The sequence below is a fragment of the Astyanax mexicanus genome, unplaced genomic scaffold, assembly GCF_023375975.1.
Source record: "Astyanax mexicanus isolate ESR-SI-001 unplaced genomic scaffold, AstMex3_surface scaffold_39, whole genome shotgun sequence".
NCBI classification, from domain to species: domain Eukaryota; kingdom Metazoa; phylum Chordata; class Actinopteri; order Characiformes; family Acestrorhamphidae; genus Astyanax; species Astyanax mexicanus.
Genome location: NW_026040049.1, coordinates 1,371,793 through 1,385,755, shown reverse-complemented (window position 1 = coordinate 1,385,755; position 13,963 = coordinate 1,371,793). Strand labels below are relative to the sequence as shown.

At 47.5% G+C, this 13,963-nt stretch overlaps 28 non-coding genes across 28 annotated transcripts; 7 read left to right on the top strand and 21 right to left on the bottom strand.

The window, feature by feature from the left end:
• The first annotated feature begins 561 nt into the window (after positions 1-561).
• trnag-ucc (transfer RNA glycine (anticodon UCC)) lies at positions 562-633 on the top strand. Its single transcript has one exon. It is a non-coding gene; the product is annotated as a tRNA-Gly (tRNA).
• Positions 634-712: 79 nt separating this feature from the next.
• trnad-guc (transfer RNA aspartic acid (anticodon GUC)) lies at positions 713-784 on the bottom strand. Its single transcript has one exon. It is a non-coding gene; the product is annotated as a tRNA-Asp (tRNA).
• Positions 785-1,612: 828 nt separating this feature from the next.
• trnav-uac (transfer RNA valine (anticodon UAC)) lies at positions 1,613-1,685 on the bottom strand. The gene has a single exon. It is a non-coding gene; the product is annotated as a tRNA-Val (tRNA).
• A 120-nt stretch (positions 1,686-1,805) lies between these two features.
• On the top strand, positions 1,806-1,877 carry trnag-ucc (transfer RNA glycine (anticodon UCC)). Its single transcript has one exon. It is a non-coding gene; the product is annotated as a tRNA-Gly (tRNA).
• A 79-nt stretch (positions 1,878-1,956) lies between these two features.
• trnad-guc (transfer RNA aspartic acid (anticodon GUC)) lies at positions 1,957-2,028 on the bottom strand. Its single transcript has one exon. It is a non-coding gene; the product is annotated as a tRNA-Asp (tRNA).
• Positions 2,029-3,049: 1,021 nt separating this feature from the next.
• On the top strand, positions 3,050-3,121 carry trnag-ucc (transfer RNA glycine (anticodon UCC)). Its single transcript has one exon. It is a non-coding gene; the product is annotated as a tRNA-Gly (tRNA).
• A 79-nt stretch (positions 3,122-3,200) lies between these two features.
• trnad-guc (transfer RNA aspartic acid (anticodon GUC)) lies at positions 3,201-3,272 on the bottom strand. Its single transcript has one exon. It is a non-coding gene; the product is annotated as a tRNA-Asp (tRNA).
• Positions 3,273-3,773: 501 nt separating this feature from the next.
• On the bottom strand, positions 3,774-3,847 carry trnai-aau (transfer RNA isoleucine (anticodon AAU)). Its single transcript has one exon. It is a non-coding gene; the product is annotated as a tRNA-Ile (tRNA).
• Positions 3,848-4,100: 253 nt separating this feature from the next.
• trnav-uac (transfer RNA valine (anticodon UAC)) lies at positions 4,101-4,173 on the bottom strand. The gene has a single exon. It is a non-coding gene; the product is annotated as a tRNA-Val (tRNA).
• Positions 4,174-4,444: 271 nt separating this feature from the next.
• trnad-guc (transfer RNA aspartic acid (anticodon GUC)) lies at positions 4,445-4,516 on the bottom strand. The gene has a single exon. It is a non-coding gene; the product is annotated as a tRNA-Asp (tRNA).
• Positions 4,517-5,017: 501 nt separating this feature from the next.
• Positions 5,018-5,091, bottom strand: trnai-aau (transfer RNA isoleucine (anticodon AAU)). Its single transcript has one exon. It is a non-coding gene; the product is annotated as a tRNA-Ile (tRNA).
• Positions 5,092-5,537: 446 nt separating this feature from the next.
• trnag-ucc (transfer RNA glycine (anticodon UCC)) lies at positions 5,538-5,609 on the top strand. Its single transcript has one exon. It is a non-coding gene; the product is annotated as a tRNA-Gly (tRNA).
• Positions 5,610-5,688: 79 nt separating this feature from the next.
• Positions 5,689-5,760, bottom strand: trnad-guc (transfer RNA aspartic acid (anticodon GUC)). Its single transcript has one exon. It is a non-coding gene; the product is annotated as a tRNA-Asp (tRNA).
• A 501-nt stretch (positions 5,761-6,261) lies between these two features.
• On the bottom strand, positions 6,262-6,335 carry trnai-aau (transfer RNA isoleucine (anticodon AAU)). Its single transcript has one exon. It is a non-coding gene; the product is annotated as a tRNA-Ile (tRNA).
• A 446-nt stretch (positions 6,336-6,781) lies between these two features.
• On the top strand, positions 6,782-6,853 carry trnag-ucc (transfer RNA glycine (anticodon UCC)). The gene has a single exon. It is a non-coding gene; the product is annotated as a tRNA-Gly (tRNA).
• Positions 6,854-7,505: 652 nt separating this feature from the next.
• On the bottom strand, positions 7,506-7,579 carry trnai-aau (transfer RNA isoleucine (anticodon AAU)). The gene has a single exon. It is a non-coding gene; the product is annotated as a tRNA-Ile (tRNA).
• Positions 7,580-7,832: 253 nt separating this feature from the next.
• trnav-uac (transfer RNA valine (anticodon UAC)) lies at positions 7,833-7,905 on the bottom strand. The gene has a single exon. It is a non-coding gene; the product is annotated as a tRNA-Val (tRNA).
• A 271-nt stretch (positions 7,906-8,176) lies between these two features.
• trnad-guc (transfer RNA aspartic acid (anticodon GUC)) lies at positions 8,177-8,248 on the bottom strand. The gene has a single exon. It is a non-coding gene; the product is annotated as a tRNA-Asp (tRNA).
• A 501-nt stretch (positions 8,249-8,749) lies between these two features.
• Positions 8,750-8,823, bottom strand: trnai-aau (transfer RNA isoleucine (anticodon AAU)). Its single transcript has one exon. It is a non-coding gene; the product is annotated as a tRNA-Ile (tRNA).
• Positions 8,824-9,993: 1,170 nt separating this feature from the next.
• trnai-aau (transfer RNA isoleucine (anticodon AAU)) lies at positions 9,994-10,067 on the bottom strand. Its single transcript has one exon. It is a non-coding gene; the product is annotated as a tRNA-Ile (tRNA).
• Positions 10,068-10,320: 253 nt separating this feature from the next.
• trnav-uac (transfer RNA valine (anticodon UAC)) lies at positions 10,321-10,393 on the bottom strand. The gene has a single exon. It is a non-coding gene; the product is annotated as a tRNA-Val (tRNA).
• A 271-nt stretch (positions 10,394-10,664) lies between these two features.
• Positions 10,665-10,736, bottom strand: trnad-guc (transfer RNA aspartic acid (anticodon GUC)). The gene has a single exon. It is a non-coding gene; the product is annotated as a tRNA-Asp (tRNA).
• Positions 10,737-11,237: 501 nt separating this feature from the next.
• On the bottom strand, positions 11,238-11,311 carry trnai-aau (transfer RNA isoleucine (anticodon AAU)). The gene has a single exon. It is a non-coding gene; the product is annotated as a tRNA-Ile (tRNA).
• A 253-nt stretch (positions 11,312-11,564) lies between these two features.
• trnav-uac (transfer RNA valine (anticodon UAC)) lies at positions 11,565-11,637 on the bottom strand. The gene has a single exon. It is a non-coding gene; the product is annotated as a tRNA-Val (tRNA).
• A 271-nt stretch (positions 11,638-11,908) lies between these two features.
• Positions 11,909-11,980, bottom strand: trnad-guc (transfer RNA aspartic acid (anticodon GUC)). Its single transcript has one exon. It is a non-coding gene; the product is annotated as a tRNA-Asp (tRNA).
• A 1,017-nt stretch (positions 11,981-12,997) lies between these two features.
• Positions 12,998-13,069, top strand: trnag-ucc (transfer RNA glycine (anticodon UCC)). The gene has a single exon. It is a non-coding gene; the product is annotated as a tRNA-Gly (tRNA).
• Positions 13,070-13,148: 79 nt separating this feature from the next.
• Positions 13,149-13,220, bottom strand: trnad-guc (transfer RNA aspartic acid (anticodon GUC)). Its single transcript has one exon. It is a non-coding gene; the product is annotated as a tRNA-Asp (tRNA).
• A 267-nt stretch (positions 13,221-13,487) lies between these two features.
• On the top strand, positions 13,488-13,560 carry trnaa-agc (transfer RNA alanine (anticodon AGC)). Its single transcript has one exon. It is a non-coding gene; the product is annotated as a tRNA-Ala (tRNA).
• The last annotated feature ends 403 nt before the right edge of the window (positions 13,561-13,963 follow it).

Sequence of the window (13,963 nt, the reverse complement as noted above, 5' to 3'; positions counted from 1 at the left end):
TGACCGTCTGAAAGCATGATATAGCAAAACAAAGAGAAGAACTTTTGGCCCGTACGGGGATCTAACCCGCGACCTTGGCGTTATTAGCACCACGCTCTAACCAACTGAGCTAACCGGCCCACAGTTGATAAACCCTTCAGGCATGACGGATGAATGTCCACAAGGTGTAATTGTTTTATTCTGTTTTTTTCCACATCCGAAGCCAAGCGCAGAAGGCACAACAACAGCACGGGGATGGCATGATTGCTTCCTGTGCTCGCAATTGTCTTAATAAGGCCTAACACAAAATATAGATTGTTCCCATCTACTAATGAGGTGTGATGACAGGCTTGCCCATAGTGTCAGACAAAAGACAAGAACTAAAGGCATGTTTCTGCCTGGTTTCGAACCAGGGACCTTTCGCGTGTAAGGCGAATGTGATGACCACTACACTACAGAAACCACAATTTTCCACCAAGCGTGCATGTGTCCCGCAGTGGAAATGACAGAGTTTGGTCATCTTTCCCAGGGGAAAATTTGCACTGAGGGTCTTTCAGCAAAACAATGGTGTGCTTGTTTGTGGCGTTGGTGGTATAGTGGTGAGCATAGCTGCCTTCCAAGCAGTTGACCCGGGTTCGATTCCCGGCCAACGCATTGCATTTAGCACGTCGCACCTTGCTGCTCCAAAACCTTTTCAGGTTTTTCGGCCGTAGGTTCAGAAAAAACATATTCTCTCCCCGTCGGGGAATCGAACCCCGGTCTTCCGCGTGACAGGCGGAGATACTGTCCACTATACTAACGAGGAAGCTGTGTGCAGCTGAATCTCTGCAACATGCAACAGGTAATACTGGCCCCTTCTCAATCTTCACAGAAGGTGTGTGTGTTCTTGTGCCTTTTTCATTAGGGAATGCATGGTGAGTGAGCTTGTCAGTGATGTGAAGTCCCAGAAACCTGAAACTGTGCATAGTTCTCCCTGTGCTACTGCTGAAGTGAGTCACCTCTGATCAACATGCTTCAGCCTTCTAAATGTTATGCTGTTGTCATGAGAGGCTAACAGCTCCTGTTTCTTCAAGGGGAATTAGCTCAAATGGTAGAGCGCTCGCTTAGCATGCGAGAGGTAGCGGGATCGATGCCCGCATTCTCCAACGAAGGTTTTGACTGTGTGAATGCCACTGAGAACAGCTTTAAAAACTATAAGTTTGAGTGTATAACTTCAGTGTACGTTATTTACCTGATTCACCATTTGCCTCTGCTTGACAGATGACCGTCTGAAAGCATGATATAGCAAAACAAAGAGAAGAACTTTCGGCCCGTACGGGGATCGAACCCGCGACCTTGGCGTTATTAGCACCACGCTCTAACCAACTGAGCTAACCGGCCCACAGTTGAAAGCTGAACCCTTCAGGCATGACGGATGAATGTCCACCAGGTGTAATTGTTTTATTCTGTTTTTTTCCACATCCGAAGCCAAGCGCAGAAGGCACAACAACAGCACGGGGATGGCATGATTGCTTCCTGTGCTCGCAATTGTCTTAATAAGGCCTAACACAAAATATAGATTGTTCCCATCTACTAATGAGGTGTGATGACAGGCTTGCCCATAGTGTCAGACAAAAGACAAGAACTAAAGGCATGTTTCTGCCTGGTTTCGAACCAGGGACCTTTCGCGTGTAAGGCGAACGTGATGACCACTACACTACAGAAACCACAATTTTCCACCAAGCGTGCATGTGTCCCGCAGTGGAAATGACAGAGTTTGGTCATCTTTCCCAGGGGAAAATTTACACTGAGGGTCTTTCAGCAAAACAATGGTGTGCTTGTTTGTGGCGTTGGTGGTATAGTGGTGAGCATAGCTGCCTTCCAAGCAGTTGACCCGGGTTCGATTCCCGGCCAACGCATTGCCTTTAGCGCGTCGCACCTCGCTGCTCCAAAACCTTTTCAGGTTTTTCGGCCGTAGGTTCAGAAAAAACATACTCTCTCCCCGTCGGGGAATCGAACCCCGGTCTTCCGCGTGACAGGCGGAGATACTGTCCACTATACTAACGAGGAAGCTGTGTGCAGCTGAACCTCTACAACATGCAACAGGTAATACTGGCCCCTTCTCAATCTTCACAGAAGGTGTGTGTGTTCTTGTGCCTTTTTCATTAGGGAATGCATGGTGAGTGAGCTTGTCAGTGATGTGAAGTCCCAGAAACCTGAAACTGTGCATAGTTCTCCCTGTGCTACTGCTGAAGTGAGTCACCTCTGATCAACATGCTTCAGCCTTCTAAATGTTATGCTGTTGTCATGAGAGGCTAACAGCTCCTGTTTCTTCAAGGGGAATTAGCTCAAATGGTAGAGCGCTCGCTTAGCATGCGAGAGGTAGCGGGATCGATGCCCGCATTCTCCAACGAAGGTTTTGACTGTGTGAATGCCACTGAGAACAGCTTTAAAAACTATAAGTTTGAGTGTATAACTTCAGTGTACGTTATTTACCTGATTCACCATTTGCCTCTGCTTGACAGATGACCGTCTGAAAGCATGATATAGCAAAACAAAGAGAAGAATTTTTGGCCCGTACGGGGATCGAACCCACAACCTTGGCGTTATTAGCACCACGCTCTAACCAACTGAGCTAACCGGCCCACAGTTGATAGCAGAACCCTTCAGGCATGACGGATGAATGTCCACAAGGTGTAATTGTTTTATTCTGTTTTTTTCCACATCCGAAGCCAAGCGCAGAAGGCACAACAACAGCACGGGGATGGCATGATTGCTTCCTGTGCTAGCAATTGTCTTAATAAGGCCTAACACAAAATATAGATTGTTCCCATCTACTAATGAGGTGTGATGACAGGCTTGCCCATAGTGTCAGACAAAAGACAAGAACTAAAGGCATGTTTCTGCCTGGTTTCGAACCAGGGACCTTTCGCGTGTAAGGCGAATGTGATGACCACTACACTACAGAAACCACAATTTTCCACCAAGCGTGCATGTGTCCCGCAGTGGAAATGACAGAGTTTGGTCATCTTTCCCAGGGGAAAATTTGCACTGAGGGTCTTTCAGCAAAACAATGGTGTGCTTGTTTGTGGCGTTGGTGGTATAGTGGTGAGCATAGCTGCCTTCCAAGCAGTTGACCCGGGTTCGATTCCCGGCCAACGCATTGCATTTAGCACGTCGCACCTTGCTGCTCCAAAACCTTTTCAGGTTTTTCGGCCGTAGGTTCAGAAAAAACAAATTCTCTCCCCGTCGGGGAATCGAACCCCGGTCTTCCGCTTGACAGGCGGAGATACTGTCCACTATACTAACGAGGAAGCTGTGTGCAGCTGAATCTCTGCAACATGCAACAGGTAATACTGGCCCCTTCTCAATCTTCACAGAAGGTGTGTGTGTTCTTGTGCCTTTTTCATTAGGGAATGCATGGTGAGTGAGCTTGTCAGTGATGTGAAGTCCCAGAAACCTGAAACTGTGCATAGTTCTCCCTGTGCTACTGCTGAAGTGAGTCACCTCTGATCAACATGCTTCAGCCTTCTAAATGTTATGCTGTTGTCATGAGAGGCTAACAGCTCCTGTTTCTTCAAGGGGAATTAGCTCAAATGGTAGAGCGCTCGCTTAGCATGCGAGAGGTAGCGGGATCGATGCCCGCATTCTCCAACGAAGGTTTTGACTGTGTGAATGCCACTGAGAACAGCTTTAAAAACTATAAGTTTGAGTGTATAACTTCAGTGTACGTTATTTACCTGATTCACCATTTGCCTCTGCTTGACAGATGACCGTCTGAAAGCATGATATAGCAAAACAAAGAGAAGAACTTTTGGCCCGTACGGGGATCGAACCCGCGACCTTGGCGTTATTAGCACCACGCTCTAACCAACTGAGCTAACCGGCCCACAGTTGAAAGCTGAACCCTTCAGGCATGACGGATGAATGTCCACCAGGTGTAATTGTTTTATTCTGTTTTTTTCCACATCCGAAGCCAAGCGCAGAAGGCACAACAACAGCACGGGGATGGCATGATTGCTTCCTGTGCTCGCAATTGTCTTAATAAGGCCTAACACAAAATATAGATTGTTCCCATCTACTAATGAGGTGTGATGACAGGCTTGCCCATAGTGTCAGACAAAAGACAAGAACTAAAGGCATGTTTCTGCCTGGTTTCGAACCAGGGACCTTTCGCGTGTAAGGCGAACGTGATGACCACTACACTACAGAAACCACAATTTTCCACCAAGCGTGCATGTGTCCCGCAGTGGAAATGACAGAGTTTGGTCATCTTTCCCAGGGGAAAATTTACACTGAGGGTCTTTCAGCAAAACAATGGTGTGTTTGTTTGTGGTGTTGGTGGTATAGTGGTGAGCATAGCTGCCTTCCAAGCAGTTGACCCGGGTTCGATTCCCGACCAACGCATTGCCTTTAGCGCGTCGCACCTTGCTGATCCAAAACCTTATCAGGTTTTTCGGCCGTAGGTTCAGAAAAAACATACTCTCTCCCCGTCGGGGAATCGAACCCCGGTCTTCCGCGTGACAGGCGGAGATACTGTCCACTATACTAACGAGGAAGCTGTGTGCAGCTGAATCTCTGCAACATGCAACAGGTAATACTGGCCCCTTCTCAATCTTCACAGAAGGTGTGTGTGTTCTTGTGCCTTTTTCATTAGGGAATGCATGGTGAGTGAGCTTGTCAGTGATGTGAAGTCCCAGAAACCTGAAACTGTGCATAGTTCTCCCTGTGCTACTGCTGAAGTGAGTCACCTCTGATCAACATGCTTCAGCCTTCTAAATGTTATGCTGTTGTCATGAGAGGCTAACAGCTCCTGTTTCTTCAAGGGGAATTAGCTCAAATGGTAGAGCGCTCGCTTAGCATGCGAGAGGTAGCGGGATCGATGCCCGCATTCTCCAACGAAGGTTTTGACTGTGTGAATGCCACTTAGAACAGCTTTAAAAACTATAAGTTTGAGTGTATAACTTCAGTGTACGTTATTTACCTGATTCACCATTTGCCTCTGCTTGACAGATGACCGTCTGAAAGCATGATATAGCAAAACAAAGAGAAGAACTTTTGGCCCGTACGGGGATCGAACCCGCGACCTTGGCGTTATTAGCACCACGCTCTAACCAACTGAGCTAACCGGCCCACAGTTGATAGCGGAACCCTTCAGGCATGACGGATGAATGTCCACAAGGTGTAATTGTTTTATTCTGTTTTTTTCCACATCCGAAGCCAAGCGCAGAAGGCACAACAACAGCACGGGGATGGCATGATTGCTTCCTGTGCTCGCAATTGTCTTAATAAGGCCTAACACAAAATATAGATTGTTCCCATCTACTAATGAGGTGTGATGACAGGCTTGCCCATAGTGTCAGACAAAAGACAAGAACTAAAGGCATGTTTCTGCCTGGTTTCGAACCAGGGACCTTTCACGTGTAAGGCGAATGTGATGACCACTACACTACAGAAACCACAATTTTCCACCAAGCGTGCATGTGTCCCGCAGTGGAAATGACAGAGTTTGGTCATCTTTCCCAGGGGAAAATTTGCACTGAGGGTCTTTCAGCAAAACAATGGTGTGCTTGTTTGTGGCGTTGGTGGTATAGTGGTGAGCATAGCTGCCTTCCAAGCAGTTGACCCGGGTTCGATTCCCGGCCAACGCATTGCATTTAGCACGTCGCACCTTGCTGCTCCAAAACCTTTTCAGGTTTTTCGGCCGTAGGTTCAGAAAAAACATATTCTCTCCCCGTCGGGGAATCGAACCCCGGTCTTCCGCGTGACAGGCGGAGATACTGTCCACTATACTAACGAGGAAGCTGTGTGCAGCTGAATCTCTGCAACATGCAACAGGTAATACTGGCCCCTTCTCAATCTTCACAGAAGGTGTGTGTGTTCTTGTGCCTTTTTCATTAGGGAATGCATGGTGAGTGAGCTTGTCAGTGATGTGAAGTCCCAGAAACCTGAAACTGTGCATAGTTCTCCCTGTGCTACTGCTGAAGTGAGTCACCTCTGATCAACATGCTTCAGCCTTCTAAATGTTATGCTGTTGTCATGAGAGGCTAACAGCTCCTGTTTCTTCAAGGGGAATCAGCTCAAATGGTAGAGCGCTCGCTTAGCATGCGAGAGGTAGCGGGATCGATCCCCGCATTCTCCAACGAAGGTTTTGACTGTGTGAATGCCACTGAGAACAGCTTTAAAAACTATAAGTTTGAGTGTATAACTTCAGTGTACGTTATTTACCTGATTCACCATTTGCCTCTGCTTGACAGATGACCGTCTGAAAGCATGATATAGCAAAACAAAGAGAAGAATTTTTGGCCCGTACGGGGATCGAACCCGCGACCTTGGCGTTATTAGCACCACGCTCTAACCAACTGAGCTAACCGGCCCACAGTTGAAAGCTGAACCCTTCAGGCATGACGGATGAATGTCCACCAGGTGTAATTGTTTTATTCTGTTTTTTTCCACATCCGAAGCCAAGCGCAGAAGGCAGAACAACAGCACGGGGATGGCATGATTGCTTCCTGTGCTCGCAATTGTCTTAATAAGGCCTAACACAAAATATAGATTGTTCCCATCTACTAATGAGGTGTGATGACAGGCGTGCCCATAGTGTCAGACAAAAGACAAGAACTAAAGGCATGTTTCTGCCTGGTTTCGAACCAGGTACCTTTCGCGTGTAAGGCGAACGTGATGACCACTACACTACAGAAACCACAATTTTCCACCAAGCGTGCATGTGTCCCGCAGTGGAAATGACAGAGTTTGGTCATCTTTCCCAGGGGAAAATTTACACTGAGGGTCTTTCAGCAAAACAATGGTGTGCTTGTTTGTGGCGTTGGTGGTATAGTGGTGAGCATAGCTGCCTTCCAAGCAGTTGACCCGGGTTCGATTCCCGGCCAACGCATTGCCTTTAGCGCGTCGTACCTCGCTGCTCCAAAATCTTTTCAGGTTTTTCGGCCGTAGGTTCAGAAAAAACATACTCTCTCCCCGTCGGGGAATCGAACCCCGGTCTTCCGCGTGACAGGTGGAGATACTGTCCACTATACTAACGAGGAAGCTGTGTGCAGCTGGATCTCTACAACATGCAACAGGTAATACTAGCCCCTTCTCAATCTTCACAGAAGGTGTGTGTGTTCTTGTGCCTTTTTCATTAGGGAATGCATGGTGAGTGAGCTTGTCAGTGATGTGAAGTCCCAGAAACCCGAAACTGTGCATAGTTCTCCCTGTGCTACTGCTGAAGTGAGTCACCTCTGATCAACATGCTTCAGCCTTCTAAATGTTATGCTGTTGTCATGAGAGGCTAACAGCTCCTGTTTCTTCAAGGGGAATTAGCTCAAATGGTAGAGCGCTCGCTTAGCATGCGAGAGGTAGCGGGATCGATGCCCGCATTCTCCAACGAAGGTTTTGACTGTGTGAATGCCACTGAGAACAGCTTTAAAAACTATAAGTTTGAGTGTATAACTTCAGTGTACGTTATTTACCTGATTCACCATTTGCCTCTGCTTGACAGATGACCGTCTGAAAGCATGATATAGCAAAACAAAGAGAAGAACTTTTGGCCCGTACGGGGATCGAACCCGCGACCTTGGCGTTATTAGCACCACGCTCTAACCAACTGAGCTAACCGGCCCACAGTTGATAACGGAACCCTTCAGGCATGACGGATGAAGGTCCACAAGGTGTAATTGTTTTATTCTGTTTTTTTCCACATCCGAAGGCAAGCGCAGAAGGCACAACAACAGCACGGGGATGGCATGATTGCTTCCTGTGCTCGCAATTGTCTTAATAAGGCCTAACACAAAATATAGATTGTTCCCATCTACTAATGAGGTGTGATGACAGGCTTGCCCATAGTGTCAGACAAAAGATAAGAACTAAAGGCATGTTTCTGCCTGGTTTCGAACCAGGGACCTTTCGCGTGTAAGGCGAACGTGATGACCACTACACTACAGAAACCACAATTTTCCACCAAGCGTGCATGTGTCCTGCAGTGGAAATGACAGAGTTTGGTAATCTCTCCCAGGGGAAAATTTACACTGAGGGTCTTTCAGCAAAACAATGGTGTGCTTGTTTGTGGTGTTGGTGGTATAGTGGTGAGCATAGCTGCCTTCCGAGCAGTTGACCCGGGTTCGATTCCCGGCCAACGCATTGTCTTTAGCACGTCGCACCTTGCTGCTCCAAAACCCTTTCAGGTTTTTCGGCCGTAGGTTCAGAAAAAACATATTCTCTCCCCGTCGGGGAATCGAACCCCGGTCTTCCGCGTGACAGGCGGAGATACTGTCCACTATACTAACGAGGAAGCTGTGTGCAGCTGAATCTCTGCAACATGCAACAGGTCATACTGGCCCCTTCTCAATCTTCACAGAAGGTGTGTGTGTTCTTGTGCCTTTTTCATTAGGGAATGCATGGTGAGTGAGCTTGTCAGTGATGTGAAGTCCCAGAAACCTGAAACTGTGCATAGTTCTCCCTGTGCTACTGCTGAAGTGAGTCACCTCTGATCAACATGCTTCAGCCTTCTAAATGTTATGCTGTTGTCATGAGAGGCTAACAGCTCCTGTTTCTTCAAGGGGAATTAGCTCAAATGGTAGAGCGCTCGCTTAGCATGCGAGAGGTAGCGGGATCGATGCCCGCATTCTCCAACGAAGGTTTTGACTGTGTGAATGCCACTGAGAACAGCTTTAAAAACTATAAGTGTGAGTGTATAACTTCAGTGTACGTTATTTACCTGATTCACCATTTGCCTCTGCTTGACAGATGACCGTCTGAAAGCATGATATAGCAAAACAAAGAGAAGAATTTTTGGCCCGTACGGGGATCGAACCCGCGACCTTGGCGTTATTAGCACCACGCTCTAACCAACTGAGCTAACCGGCCCACAGTTGAAAGCGGAACCCTTCAGGCATGACGGATGAATGTCCACCAGGTGTAATTGTTTTATTCTGTTTTTTTCCACATCCGAAGCCAAGCGCAGAAGGCACAACAACAGCACGGGGATGGCATGATTGCTTCCTGTGCTCGCAATTGTCTTAACAAGGCCTAACACAAAATATAGATTGTTCCCATCTACTAATGAGGTGTGATGACAGGCTTGCCCATAGTGTCAGACAAAAGACAAGAACTAAAGGCATGTTTCTGCCTGGTTTCGAACCAGGGACCTTTCGCGTGTAAGGCGAACGTGCTGACCACTACACTACAGAAACCACAATTTTCCACCAAGCGTGCATGTGTCCCGCAGTGGAAATGACAGAGTTTGGTCATCTTTCCCAAGGGAAAATTTACACTGAGGGTCTTTCAGCAAAACAATGGTGTGCTTGTTTGTGGCGTTGGTGGTATAGTGGTGAGCATAGCTGCCTTCCAAGCAGTTGACCCGGGTTCGATTCCCGGCCAATGCATTGCCTTTAGCGCGTCGCACCTTGCTGATCCAAAACCTTTTCAGGTTTTTCGGCCGTAGGTTCAGAAAAAACATACTCTCTCCCCGTCGGGGAATCGAACCCCGGTCTTCCGCGTGACAGGCGGCGATACTGTCCACTATACTAACGAGGAAGCTGTGTGCAGCTGAATCTCTGCAACATGCAACAGGTAATACTGGCCCCTTCTCAATCTTCACAGAAGGTGTGTGTGTTCTTGTGCCTTTTTCATTAGGGAATGCATGGTGAGTGAGCTTGTCAGTGATGTGAAGTCCCAGAAACCTAAAACTGTGCATAGTTCTCCCTGTGCTACTGCTGAAGTGAGTCACCTCTGATCAACATGCTTCAGCCTTCTAAATGTTATGCTGTTGTCATGAGAGGCTAACAGCTCCTGTTTCTTCAAGGGGAATTAGCTCAAATGGTAGAGCGCTCGCTTAGCATGCGAGAGGTAGCGGGATCGATGCCCGCATTCTCCAACGAAGGTTTTGACTGTGTGAATGCCACTGAGAACAGCTTTAAAAACTATAAGTTTGAGTGTATAACTTCAGTGTACGTTATTTACCTGATTCACCATTTGCCTCTGCTTGACAGATGACCGTCTGAAAGCATGATATAGCAAAACAAAGAGAAGAACTTTTGGCCCGTACGGGGATCGAACCCGCGACCTTGGCGTTATTAGCACCACGCTCTAACCAACTGAGCTAACCGGCCCACAGTTGAAAGCTGAACCCTTCAGGCATGACGGATGAATGTCCACCAGGTGTAATTGTTTTATTCTGTTTTTTTCCACATCCGAAGCCAAGCGCAGAAGGCACAACAACAGCACGGGGATGGCATGATTGCTTCCTGTGCTCGCAATTGTCTTAATAAGGCCTAACACAAAATATAGATTGTTCCCATCTACTAATGAGGTGTGATGACAGGCTTGCCCATAGTGTCAGACAAAAGACAAGAACTAAAGGCATGTTTCTGCCTGGTTTCGAACCAGGGACCTTTCGCGTGTAAGGCGAACGTGATGACCACTACACTACAGAAACCACAATTTTCCACCAAGCGTGCATGTGTCCCGCAGTGGAAATGACAGAGTTTGGTCATCTTTCCCAGGGGAAAATTTACACTGAGGGTCTTTCAGCAAAACAATGGTGTGTTTGTTTGTGGTGTTGGTGGTATAGTGGTGAGCATAGCTGCCTTCCAAGCAGTTGACCCGGGTTCGATTCCCGACCAACGCATTGCCTTTAGCGTGTCGCACCTTGCTGATCCAAAACCTTTTCAGGTTTTTCGGCTGTAGGTTCAGAAAAAACATATTCTCTCCCCGTCGGGGAATCGAACCCCGGTCTTCCGCGTGACAGGCGGAGATACTGTCCACTATACTAACGAGGAAGCTGTGTGCAGCTGAATCTCTGCAACATGCAACAGGTAATACTGGGCCCTTCTCAATCTTCACAGAAGGTGTGTGTGTTCTTGTGCATTTTTCATTAGGGAATGCATGGTGAGTGAGCTTGTCAGTGATGTGAAGTCCCAGAAACCTGAAACTGTGCATAGTTCTCCCTGTGCTACTGCTGAAGTGAGTCACCTCTGAGCAACATGCTTCAGCCTTCTAAATGTTATGCTGTTGTCATGAGAGGCTAACAGCTCCTGTTTCTTCAAGGGGAATTAGCTCAAATGGTAGAGCGCTCGCTTAGCATGCGAGAGGTAGCGGGATCGATGCCCGCATTCTCCAACGAAGGTTTTGACTGTGTGAATGCCACTGAGAACAGCTTTAAAAACTATAAGTTTGAGTGTATAACTTCAGTGTACGTTATTTACCTGATTCACCATTTGCCTCTGCTTGACAGATGACCGTCTGAAAGCATGATATAGCAAAACAAAGAGAAGAACTTTTGGCCCGTACGGGGATCGAACCCGCGACCTTGGCGTTATTAGCACCACGCTCTAACCAACTGAGCTAACCGGCCCACAGTTGAAAGCTGAACCCTTCAGGCATGACGGATGAATGTCCACCAGGTGTAATTGTTTTATTCTGTTTTTTTCCACATCCGAAGCCAAGCGCAGAAGGCACAACAACAGCACGGGGATGGCATGATTGCTTCCTGTGCTCGCAATTGTCTTAATAAGGCCTAACACAAAATATAGATTGTTCCCATCTACTAATGAGGTGTGATGACAGGCTTGCCCATAGTGTCAGACAAAAGACAAGAACTAAAGGCATGTTTCTGCCTGGTTTCGAACCAGGGACCTTTCGCGTGTAAGGCGAACGTGATGACCACTACACTACAGAAACCACAATTTTCCACCAAGCGTGCATGTGTCCCGCAGCGGAAATGACAGAGTTTGGTCATCTTTCCCAGGGGAAAATTTGCACTGAGGGTCTTTCAGCAAAACAATGGTGTGCTTGTTTGTGGTGTTGGTGGTATAGTGGTGAGCATAGCTGCCTTCCAAGCAGTTGACCCGGGTTCGATTCCCGGCCAACGCATTGCCTTTAGCGCGTCGCACATCGCTGCTCCAAAACCTTTTCAGGTTTTTCGGCCGTAGGTTCAGAAAAAACATACTCTCTCCCCGTCGGGGAATCGAACCCCGGTCTTCCGCGTGACAGGCGGAGATACTGTCCACTATACTAACGAGGAAGCTGTGTGCAGCTGAATCTCTGCAACATGCAACAGGTAATACTGGCCCCTTCTCAATCTTCACAGAAGGTGTGTGTGTTCTTGTGCCTTTTTCATTAGGGAATGCATGGTGAGTGAGCTTGTCAGTGATGTGAAGTCCCAGAAACCTGAAACTGTGCATAGTTCTCCCTGTGCTACTGCTGAAGTGAGTCACCTCTGATCAACATGCTTCAGCCTTCTAAATGTTATGCTGTTGTCATGAGAGGCTAACAGCTCCTGTTTCTTCAAGGGGAATTAGCTCAAATGGTAGAGCGCTCGCTTAGCATGCGAGAGGTAGCGGGATCGACGCCCGCATTCTCCAACGAAGGTTTTGACTGTGTGAATGCCACTTAGAACAGCTTTAAAAACTATAAGTTTGAGTGTATAACTTCAGTGTACGTTATTTACCTGATTCACCATTTGCCTCTGCTTGACAGATGACCGTCTGAAAGCATGATATAGCAAAACAAAGAGAAGAACTTTTGGCCCGTACGGGGATCTAACCCGCGACCTTGGCGTTATTAGCACCACGCTCTAACCAACTGAGCTAACCGGCCCACAGTTGATAAACCCTTCAGGCATGACGGATGAATGTCCACAAGGTGTAATTGTTTTATTCTGTTTTTTTCCACATCCGAAGCCAAGCGCAGAAGGCACAACAACAGCACGGGGATGGCATGATTGCTTCCTGTGCTCGCAATTGTCTTAATAAGGCCTAACACAAAATATAGATTGTTCCCATCTACTAATGAGGTGTGATGACAGGCTTGCCCATAGTGTCAGACAAAAGACAAGAACTAAAGGCATGTTTCTGCCTGGTTTCGAACCAGGGACCTTTCGCGTGTAAGGCGAATGTGATGACCACTACACTACAGAAACCACAATTTTCCACCAAGCGTGCATGTGTCCCGCAGTGGAAATGACAGAGTTTGGTCATCTTTCCCAGGGGAAAATTTGCACTGAGGGTCTTTCAGCAAAACAATGGTGTGCTTGTTTGTGGCGTTGGTGGTATAGTGGTGAGCATAGCTGCCTTCCAAGCAGTTGACCCGGGTTCGATTCCCGGCCAACGCATTGCATTTAGCACGTCGCACCTTGCTGCTCCAAAACCTTTTCAGGTTTTTCGGCCGTAGGTTCAGAAAAAACATATTCTCTCCCCGTCGGGGAATCGAACCCCGGTCTTCCGCGTGACAGGCGGAGATACTGTCCACTATACTAACGAGGAAGCTGTGTGCAGCTGAATCTCTGCAACATGCAACAGGTAATACTGGCCCCTTCTCAATCTTCACAGAAGGTGTGTGTGTTCTTGTGCCTTTTTCATTAGGGAATGCATGGTGAGTGAGCTTGTCAGTGATGTGAAGTCCCAGAAACCTGAAACTGTGCATAGTTCTCCCTGTGCTACTGCTGAAGTGAGTCACCTCTGATCAACATGCTTCAGCCTTCTAAATGTTATGCTGTTGTCATGAGAGGCTAACAGCTCCTGTTTCTTCAAGGGGAATTAGCTCAAATGGTAGAGCGCTCGCTTAGCATGCGAGAGGTAGCGGGATCGATGCCCGCATTCTCCAACGAAGGTTTTGACTGTGTGAATGCCACTGAGAACAGCTTTAAAAACTATAAGTTTGAGTGTATAACTTCAGTGTACGTTATTTACCTGATTCACCATTTGCCTCTGCTTGACAGATGACCGTCTGAAAGCATGATATAGCAAAACAAAGAGAAGAACTTTCGGCCCGTACGGGGATCGAACCCGCGACCTTGGCGTTATTAGCACCACGCTCTAACCAACTGAGCTAACCGGCCCACAGTTGAAAGCTGAACCCTTCAGGCATGACGGATGAATGTCCACCAGGTGTAATTGTTTTATTCTGTTTTTTTCCACATCCGAAGCCAAGCGCAGAAGGCACAACAACAGCACGGGGATGGCATGATTGCTTCCTGTGCTCGCAATTGTCTTAATAAGGCCTAACA